The sequence below is a fragment of the Apium graveolens genome, chromosome 6 (genome assembly GCF_009905375.1).
Source record: "Apium graveolens cultivar Ventura chromosome 6, ASM990537v1, whole genome shotgun sequence".
NCBI classification, from domain to species: Eukaryota; Viridiplantae; Streptophyta; class Magnoliopsida; order Apiales; family Apiaceae; genus Apium; species Apium graveolens.
Window position 1 is genome coordinate 289,232,167 of NC_133652.1, and position 6,811 is coordinate 289,238,977.

The window sequence follows — 6,811 nt, forward strand, 5'->3', positions numbered from 1 at the left end:
TTTGATAGTTAAGGCTTGTAAAGATGAAATTGTGTGATACATTTGTTCTGGACTCCTCACAACGGATTAAACTGTGATGTCCAGGCCATGACAATGCTTGTAGCCTTGTTTACTTCTAATGTCGTGAGCTATATTTGATATCAAGTTTCAAGTACATTCTTTTCTCAAACTGAAAAAGATTGTTATGTAATGAAACTTTGTAATATTTAGCAACTAAGATTGCTAGGCAAGTTGTATATTATTATTGTTTAACATGAGAAGACAAGTTTAAATCGATATATCTAAAATAAATCAGATTTCCCCAAGTTGTATATTATTTTTTTTTCATGATACATCTGTCATAAGATTTTCAATTCTGAAACTTCTAAAACCAGGTTTATCGGATTTTATATACAAATTCTAGAATGGTCTTTTGGTACTTGGATCGGGGGGTGTTCAAAAGCTGTGGATGTGGGATTCTAATGAACAGAATCCAAGTGGAAAAGGTACTAAAAGATTTACAAGAATGACTTATACTCAGTGTCTGCTAGGCTACAGGGTATGTTTAGATACGCAGTAATAACTCTGTTTAGATATGTTTAGATAGACTATTAATGTGTTGATTAGCATATATTGTTTGTAAGATGAGTAGAAGTTGTAATGAACGATTTAGTTAATGTATATACAATGTTGAGACTAATGAGGTAATATTTGTAATTTGTCTCATCAAAATTGATTTTAATAGTACTGTGTTGACTTGCGTAGGTAAAATCTGTACTAAATATCATGATTTCTTCAGGAGCTGATGCTCATGTAAGTTACAGATTTCTGTATTTACTCATAAGGATGTGAGTGCGTGTTAGCATCAATTTAAAACAGAAGCAACGGAAACTTGACAGTGGAGGAAAATCTTTGGTTTAGTGCAAGATGCAGGTATGTCACCCAATGCTGTTCGTGCCAAATCGTGCTTCGTGGTGTATCTTAATTTTTATTTTGATAACATCTTTAACTGATTTTATGCACGTGGTAATCTAATACTGTAGTTTACTCTTGTGCATATGTATATTACCTGTTAGTTTGCCAAAGGCATAAAAGGTTTTAGTTGTTGAAAGAGTTATTGTATCTTTGGTGCTATCAAATGTGAGGGGTTCCATTGTTGGGATAGTGGAGAAGCAAGGAATCTCTGGGGGCAGAGAAAATGAGTAAACGTTGGGCTGGAAATGGTTATGGAACTTTCTCTGTTGATCTTATATGAGCCTACTTCTGGCTTGGATAGTTCATCTTCTAGTCTACTACTGAAAGCACTTCGCCGTGAAGCTGCTGAAGGAGTAAATGTATACATGGTTGTACACCAACCGAGGTAATTACTACATCAAAATTTTCCAAAAGCATTGCACTTGATAGGATTCTGTTGACATGCGAGTTCATGTCATGTAGTCTTCAAACAATGAATAATGTTCTGGTACTTACTTTTTGCTAAGCTAATTGCTATTTCCTATGCTTCAGCTACACCTTGTACAAGATGTTTGATGATTTAGTACTTTTATCAAAAGGTGGTCTTACTGTATATCATGGGCCAGTGAAGAAGGTAGATGAGTACTTTGTTGGGCTTGTACTTGTACTTGTCAGATATGTATATGAAGTATTGATAGTTGGGAAAAACGAAAATCTTTCCTATTGCAACTACCAACTGGTCATTTTCCTACTGATGATTCACGAGTATAGTTTCATTCTAATCATGACCGGGTCAGTCGATACAAGTACATTAATTCAGGAAGTAGATTTGATATAAGGTCTCACTGGGAGAAAACGCTTCTAACGAATGAAATCATGACCGGTTCAGTGTATACGAGGTCAGTAGTCTCAAAGATGACATTGGATTTTCTAGAGGATAGTGGGTGGTACAAAGCTAATTATAGTATGGCTGATCATCTTGAATCGAGCCACAACCCAAGTATAATTTTTGTGACCTCTCCTTGTAATAACGGAGCATATTACTATAATTGGACGCAGTTATCAGGATGTACATATAGTAGGAAGGTTGAGGGGAATGAACTAATTGCCAAACTTAGAGTTAATTATGTAATTTCTTTTATTATACTTGTGATAACAACTTTGTTGTTTTTAATACTTTTTAAATGTTACATATGCCTAGTATAGTGTAATGTATATTTTAATTTAGTGTTAGATTACAAATGCTACTATTACTTAATTCAAAAGATTTGTGTTACAATTGACAGAACAGACTGTTACAATAAATTATATGGGACCCACAGGTGGTCCCACTTATGCAATCTTGATCAAGTTATTGTATCACTCATTTTGTGTTACATTTGGGCCTGTTGGTGTTACAGTATGTGCCTATTGTAACATTTTCTTCTTTGTTACAATAGATCAGTGCAGTGTTACATTAGGGTGTCTATTGTAATGCTCGTATATGTAACGCCCCCTGGTGTTACAATAGACCCATTGTAACGCTTTTAAGGATTATTGTAACACCATTTAGGAATTACAATAGCCCACTTATGTTGTAGTGTTAATATATTCTGAGTTGTTCTGCCAGAGTTATTCCAAGTCCTGATGATTTCTCTTTTCTTTTCTAAATCAGATTTAAGAGATTTATTCAGTTTTAGCACTTCATCTCTAACATACAAAGCCTCATCTCTTTTCTTCTAAGTTTGATGAAATATAACTAACTCATTTTCTATTTAGTCATTTCTATTTCTAAGAGCAAGACTTTCAGATGTTAATCTTTCATTTGTTAAAGTATAAACTCTAAAACTAATTAACATGGTTTTAAGATATAATCCCAACTCAGTAATATCATCTCTAAGAAAAGCAAGAGTGGTTTCAGGTACCTTCAATTCAGCAGCATCAGAACTGCTATCAGCATTTGCCATCGAGGCATAGTTCTCCTCATCTTCAGAATCTGAAGTGTCTGCCCAGTTTTTCTTCTTTGTGATAAGTTCCTGGCCTTTATCACCTTTTCCTTTCTTACAGTTAGGAGAGATATGGCCTCTTTCACCACAATTGTAGCATTTGACATTTGAGTTGTCTCCTCTATCAGACTTTCCTTCTTTGCCTTCAGACTTTCTGAACCGTTTCTTTACAGAACATCCATCTTTCCTAGAAAACTTCATGCCCTTTTTGAATTTCTTGTAGGCTATCTTTGTGGTACCCTTCACCATAAGAGCACACAGCTGCATCATCTCTACATCAACATCCACTTCACATAACAGTTTCTGAATTGTTATCATCAGAAACTGATGATTCTGAATCAGACTTTATGATGAGAGCTTTTCCTTTGCCCCCTTTGAGACAACCACTTTAGGAGATTCCTTCTCAGCTTTAATAGCAACTTTCTTTGACTTTCTTCCATGCCTTTTGCTCCTTTGATCCATCTCAAGTTCATGAGTCTTGACCATACTGTAAGTTTCATCAAGAGTAGTTTCAGTAAGGTCATAGTTGTCTCTTATGGTAGTAGACTTCAAATCCCAATTTTCAGGAAGAGCTAAACGGAATTTTAGATTTGAATCTTCAAGATCATATTCCTTATCCATCAGTGACAGATCATTCAAGAGTTTGGCAAATCTTTCATATATATCAATTAATGACTCATCAGATTTTGAGTCAAAGTGCTCATACTCCTGTGTGAGTATTGTCTTCATGTTCTTTTTGATGGCTTCAGTTCCCTGACAACTTGTCTCCAAAGCATCCCATATCTCCTTTACAGTCTTGCATCCAATTGCCCTGTTTGATATGACATTGTCAATTGCACTATACATCAAATGCCTTACCCTTGCATCCTTGGCAATAGATGAGATGCCTTCAGCTGTGTAATCACCTTTCTCCCTTGGTATAACCTTTGCTGGTTGATCAGCAACTGCAACTGAGAGCTTGGTAGGCATATATGGTCCATCATTAATTCTATCAAGATATTCTGGATCTATGGCTTCCAGAAATATAGCCATCTTTACCTTCCATATAGGATACTCAGATGATCTCAGTATGGGAACCCTAATAGTTTCATATCGACTGTGGGTTTGATTGTTTTGAGTGTCTTGAGTTTTGGTGGGCTTGGTTGGAGTTTGTGTTTCTTCAAACATGATTGTAAACCGGATCTTACTGTTTGTATATCAACAGAGTAGCTCTGATACCACTTGTTAGGTCACACAATACTATAGAACGGGGTTGAATATAGTGTTTATACAATCAAATCGATTTATCAACACATGTATATAACAATAATCAAGTATATTCAATATAATAAACTTTGTTACAATAGAATAGTTGTTCTCTCTCGGTGATGAACAATATCACTAAGAGTTGCTAGGGTTACAATGAATAATATTCTCTCGTGAATGATAACACATATAGTGTAAACCCTAAGCTGTGTTTATATAGTACACAGTTACAAGATCTCTTCTAATTGATATGGAATATAATTTTGTCTCCTAAAATATATCAATCAGATATTATCTTCTACAAGTCTTTTAGTCCTCTAACTCTCCATGCATATCTTCTACTATTTTAGTCACGATCCTTTCCTGTAAACCAACTGCTTTCCTTATCTGAAGTATCCGCACTTAAGTCATGAAATAAATTCTGACGGCCTTAAGTTCTGATATAAATTCTGACTTCAGTAAGTTTTGATTTCCAGTAGGTCCTGATATTAAGTTCTGAAACTAAACACAACATATTAGACATGACATCTCAAATATATCTAACAAACAACTATTGTCAACCTTGTTGCTATGAAATATTCAATTTTCTAGCTCTAATCGCAGGTTTGATTTTAGAAGACTTCTTTCTCTCCCTCTCCTCATTCTCTCTCTACAGGATCGAGTGTGTGTATAGTGACGAGTGTCTGTATCGTGTGTATATATACTTTATTCAAGCATTATAGAATAGATTTGCCCCTTGTTTGCAATTAAAAAATGACTTACTCGTGTTGAACCTTTCTTGACGAGTTTGGCTTGCAAAAATGATTTGCTAGTGCTCATTGATAGTATATGCATCCATATGCACATGCTGTCTTTGAAGCGCAGCACTCATAGTTGCCAACATAAGACATGCAACATCATTTGCATCATTCTCATCCCTTGTGCGTGCTGCTCGTTCATCTGCAGTAGCACCCTTAGGAAGGGGGCCTGGAGGAGGAATATCAATGACATGAAGCTTGCGTTCCTGCCTGAGGACAATCCTCAAATTCCTCTGCCAGTCTAGGAAGTTGTTTCCTCCTGTCAGCTTGTCCTTCTCAAGGACTGAACGTACGGATAGTGTGTTTGTGTTGTTTGCCATTACTCAGTATCTACAATTATAAAAGTGCAAAATAAACATTAGATTGTCTGAGTTAAAATTTTATGTTCATATGATTATGATATATTCATAATATATCTCCCACTATTTTTTTATCAAATTAATAGTCCTAACTATTAATTCGGAAAGTATATCCCATAAATCTTTCTAGTGAGCCAAGATCCATATTTCGTCATGTTCTAAGTCAACCACTGGTATCCTTAAAACATAATTATTTAGGTTGACAACAGTTGTCAATTATATCATATATAATTCTTGGATAATTTGGTGAACAACAATTGATCTTATCTATCTAATAGATTTTTAACCAAACTCTATGCTTCTAAGTTCATAATAGTTGAATATAACCATTTATATTCACCTTATTATGATGACTCAGTTAAGTTAGACCCAATGATACAACGTCCGAATATAACCGTTTATATTCATCGCATTTCACCATGATAGATAGGAGTCCCCTGCCACTGACAGCCCTTCCCCTTATCGATCTAGGATTTAATGAGTGTTCATTCATTGGAAAGCATCTAATTAAAACTTAATATTTTTACTTAGGGATTTTTAATTTAGAACGATCATGATCCCATCATAAAGAGATTCCCAATTTTTCCTTGAATAAAATACTTCAAATCAATACTCGTCAATGGTTTGATTTCCAGGTAGTGGAGGAGTCACATCGGTCTCGCTTAAAACCCACAGCCTTACAAGTTCTATGAACCCGTTGTTGACAAAATCGCCCCATGTCAGAAATAAAGAAAATTCATATTTTATTCCGTGTTTCATAAACACGAGAATCTCATGATCGTTTGTTAATTTTAAATCTTGAGTCATTACAGATTTTATCTTGTTTAAAGGCATGGCATGGGTGATGTATTTAATACATACATGCATCATTAATCTAATTAAAATATGCATTTTCTACTCTACACATACTATTTATACATCATATGAAAAGTGCGTAAAGTAAACGTGCAATAGTTATGGCCCAATCCTATGTGATCTTTTCAGGCTAATGAAAAGATCAAGGTCAGTCTATGGTGTAAAAATAACTATTACATATGTCTTCTCTATTGTTTCCATTGTCTCCTTGGCCTCCATATGATGCCTCCTTTTTCCCTTATCCTTCTTGGATGTTACATTAAGAATTATACTAATGAACTTACAAAAGAACTCGAGTTACATTCGAGATAAAACAACTACAAATAGAAAATGACATGCAAGTCGTATTTATTACAAACCAAAAGAATAAACCATTACAACTAAGGTCTTAAGGCCATAACTATGCACCATGCTCAAGTAACCATTAAAGAACATGATAGATCATATGAAGATGACATACTATTTATAACTTATCATGATCCAATCAAGAATAATAAATAAGCAAAGCATATGTTATAAGCACAAATTAAAAACGAAACCCTAAGCACGCGGATCGACCTAAGCAGCGAGCCCCCCGATGGCGGAAATTTTTGTAAAATCAAGTATCAGAATACTAGCAAAACATGTATCAGAATAC

At 34.8% G+C, this 6,811-nt stretch overlaps 1 long non-coding RNA gene across 1 annotated transcript; it reads left to right on the plus strand.

Annotated features, from left to right (window-relative positions):
* The first annotated feature begins 494 nt into the window (after nt 1–494).
* On the plus strand, nt 495–1,622 carry LOC141664136 (uncharacterized). Its single transcript, XR_012551849.1, has 4 exons — nt 495–538; nt 745–912; nt 1,056–1,339; nt 1,486–1,622. It is a non-coding gene; the product is annotated as an uncharacterized LOC141664136 (long non-coding RNA).
* Nucleotides 1,623–6,811: the final 5,189 nt, after the last annotated feature.